The sequence below is a fragment of the Aplysia californica genome, unplaced genomic scaffold, assembly GCF_000002075.1.
Source record: "Aplysia californica isolate F4 #8 unplaced genomic scaffold, AplCal3.0 scaffold00011, whole genome shotgun sequence".
In the NCBI taxonomy this organism is placed as follows: domain Eukaryota; kingdom Metazoa; phylum Mollusca; class Gastropoda; order Aplysiida; family Aplysiidae; genus Aplysia; species Aplysia californica.
The window spans coordinates 3,066,627-3,070,512 of NW_004797281.1; the positions used below are offsets into that span (position 1 = coordinate 3,066,627).

The 3,886-nt window shown below is 43.5% G+C and overlaps 1 protein-coding gene across 1 annotated transcript in view; it reads right to left on the reverse strand.

Annotated features, from left to right (window-relative positions):
- LOC101862005 (transient receptor potential cation channel subfamily A member 1 homolog) overlaps nt 1-3,045 on the reverse strand; it is a gene marked incomplete at its 3' end in the record, with an annotated part of 55,805 nt that extends 52,760 nt beyond the window's left edge. The window contains 1 exon segment of the mRNA XM_035970386.1: nt 2,812-3,045.
- Nucleotides 3,046-3,886: the final 841 nt, after the last annotated feature.

Here is a 3,886-nt window from a genome sequence, read left to right on the forward strand (position 1 = left end):
AGGAAGAAGAAGAAGAAGAAGAAGAAGAAGAAGAAGAAGAAGAAGAAGAAGAAGAAGAAGAAGAAGAAGAAGAAGAAGAAGAAGAAGGAGAGCTTGATTATCATTTAGATATCCAGAAAGAAAAACAACAGAAGCTAAGGGGACAAAACTTTTTTTTAAAGAAAAAGCAAAGAAAACGAAGAAAAAACAAGAAGAAAATATTTTTTATTTGTCCTGCTCCGTGTCCCACTATTTTTTGTTTGGCATCTCTTTTTTCAGACAGAAGCGGTAGTAGCGGATCTTTTAAAAAACTTATTTGGAAACTTAACTTGATTTTTAGATCCTGAATAATCTCATTATTTTTCACTTCAGCGAAAGTACATGTATTGTAATATGTGTGTGTGTGTGTCACAGGCTGCTTTCATATCTTTGGATAGGATTTGGAAGACCAGAGATATCTCACTTTGAACAAAGATGAGGATTTTCAATTCAAATGTGAAGTCGGTCCTGTTGTATGGATGTGAGACATGGAACGCATCACAGACTTGTATAAAGAGGATCCAGGTTTTCTTGAACAGGTGTCAAAAAAGTTACTGAGGATCAGATGGACAGACAGGGTCACCAATGTGGAAGTGTTAAAGAAAACAAGACCGATCCCAGTCAGAGATGAGATAGGAAGAAGGCGGTGGCGATATTGATTGGACATACTCTCAGGAAATCAGGCAGCTGCATAACAAAGACAGTTTTGGATTGGAACCCACAGGGTAAGAGATCAAGGGGAAGACCGCGTGGAACCTGGAGAAGAATCACAAAAATCGATGTACAGAAAAAACAGGAAGACAGGGAATAATATCAAGAGGCTAGCCCAGGATAGAGTAAAGGTGGAAGGTGTTTGTCCGTGGCCTATACCCTAATGCAGGGTGAGAAAGGCAATGATGATGATGATGATGATGATGATGTGTGTGAGTGTTTGTGTGTGTATGTGTATGTGTGTGTGTGTGTGTGTGAATGTGTGCATGTGTGTGTGTGTGTGTGTGAGTGTGTGTGTGTGTGTGAGTGTGCGAGTGTGTGCGTGTGTGTGTGTGCATGTGTGTGTGTGTGTGTGTGTGTGTGTGTGTGTGTGTGTGTGTGTGAGTGTGTGTTTCGGAACAGAGGAGGGGGCGGGGAAATACTTTGACTGCTCGATCCTCCTACTGGGGTCAAACTGAGTTTAGTTTAGATTAGAGGGATTCCTTCGTCATTCTCGCCTTTTTTGTGTGTGTGTTCAGTCAGGGAAAAACGAGAAAAAGCACAAGAAGAGTCGGAATACCATCATCTTGATCGACTTCGTAAGCTTGGAATTGGATGGGGCGCCTGCAGAAGATCTAGACTTAGTAGGAGGAACGGAAGGCTATGGAATCAAACATTGTCTGGAACCGTCAGCATGTACACACTTAGAGATGTGCTTCTTCGGGGGACGGAGCGCTTATGGGGATGCCCCTTGTGCAGTGATGTCGGTCCTTCACACAAGTAACAAGGAACAAGTATCGCCTTTTTTTCAAACTATAGACCAGGGTATAGAGGTCACCGACAAATAATTTCCACTTTTCCCTAACCTGGACTAGCCTCTAGATAATATTCCATGTCGTCTTGCCACTTTCATGAGCATCGTTTTCCCGGCAGAAAGACGGGAGATACAGTACAGATAAAGCAGGCCTCCTCCGGTGAGAATTTATAGCCCGTGCGTCTTTAAGCGTGCAACCTTGAAAAGCCCAACTCGGCCATCACACCGCAGACGCAGGTAGTTACAATTTTACAACTAGGTACTTAATTGTCACGGAAATATTTCCTTCTGTCCCCACCACTTAAAGTTAAAGGCAATGCCCCACACTGCAGCAAAGAACAGTTTTTGAGGAACCGCACCTTCTTTTTAAAACATGGCATTGGGCCGAAAGCATACGCTCAACTCAAGGGCCACTGGATTAACAACAACAACAACAACAACAACAACAACCACTGGATTAACAACAACAGCAGCAGCAGCAGCAGCAGCAGCAGCAGCAACAACAACAAGTCAATACAAAAACGGTCATGTTTTTTCATGGAACTGGTCCCCATAATGTGTAATAATGCAAGCCCCAGATAACCTAGATAGATACGGTACTAACGTAGCTACGCTGGTATCTATTAGTCTTCGGTACCGTAACACTGAAAAGCCGCCGAAGAAATAGACTACCAGAACGCCCACCAATCACCGGCAGATCACAACACACTCGTCTGCCTGTCTGTCTGTCTGTCTGTCTGTCTGTCTGTCTGTCTGTCTGTCTGTCTGTCTGTCTGTCTGTCAGACACTGTCTGTCTGTCAGACACTGTCTGTCTGTCAGACACTGTCTGTCTGTTTGTCTGTCTGTCCTGCCTGTCTGTCTGTCTGTCTGTCTGTAGCCTATGTGTGTTTTGGTGTAAGTAGGAACAATGGAAGCATTGAAGAATATTGTAACTACAGACAAGTTTGATGGAAAGAGAGGCAGAGGCAGACAGAAGGAAAAGATACTGGACAAGTTGACAACATGGCTGGGAGTAGCAAGAACAACAGACACCATTGCTGCAACGCAAGATAGATGGAAGTGGAGGTCCTTGATCGCCCACACCAGTCGGCAAGGCACCGGATGATGATAATGAGTGACAATGGAGCAAAAGGAAACACATTTTTGTTATATATCTATAGTCCAAGAAATGGAATGCATACTTATAATAGTTAGACACATTATTCTTTATGTGTTAATAGTGTTAGTATCTTGTTTTAAAGATCTGAAAAGTTTTGTTAAATCAAAAGACGTGTTTATAAAACTCTTACTTGCTAAGGTATCCATTCTGTTTGAGTATGTGAAACTTGAAATTTAAAACATAGTAAACCACTCTGATATAGCACAGATTCCTCCTCTGCTCTGTATATTGCAAGACAACCAGGTGTTTTAGAAGCACTGGCTGAGCGGACCCGGACCCCACCAACACTAAAACCTACGCTGCCTGACTAGCCTATAGTTCACGTTTGAGTGCGCATTTACCCCCCAAAAGCTTTCGTCTGCTGAGTCGAACTGAGAATATTGTGTTGACCAAGTCATTCGCAGCGTGCCGTGTGTGTTATTCCGGGGTTTGAGGACGAACGGACGCAGGAATTTCTTTTCAGGTTTGTCGCGAAGGCCTAGGCTACGTACGCGACAGGCCTGGCTGGTTGCCCCAGGGTTTGGTGCGCGGGAGAGCGGGTGTGGGGTGTCGAGAGTAGCTTACAGTGTGGAGAGGCAGAAGATATTCGGAGACGTCTCCGGCGAGAACCTAGGAACAATTTGAACGCACTCTCGCACGCAGAAGCACTGTTTTGGGGGAGTCAAACTGCGTATTATTTGCTGCAGATCACACATATAGCCACTAAAAAAACTGTCGCAAATCAATTATTTCCAAGAAAATTTCAAACTTAACTGCAAAATATCAAACTATGGGTTGAAAAGCAGGCGGCATGCCCCTCTGTGATCCCCCATATTTTTTACTTGTTCAAGAGGCGCAACGCATTTTGATTGGTCTATTTCCGTCGGAGCCGTCTCCGAATAGATACTGCGGTGTTGGGACAGGTTCTCTTTTGGCTTTTGGGAGTTGCCCAAAGAGGTTTTGGGGTTGCCTCGCCCTGTTGGCCGTCACAGCAAGGCAAGGGCAATGCTTCTTCTACAGAATGAGGAAATTGACGGATGGTGGGGTTTTTTTAGTTGATTGTTGTTGGGTTGTTGTTTTTTCTAGCGGGGTCCGTGGCATTTTTCTGTTTTAGCAAGTTGTTGCTTTTATAGAAATGTTTGTTGCTTTCAGCTAGATGGGGTTTTTAAAGTTTTAATTTAAATTTTAAATTATTTTTTAAAGTTGTTATTAATGTTTTGCTTAT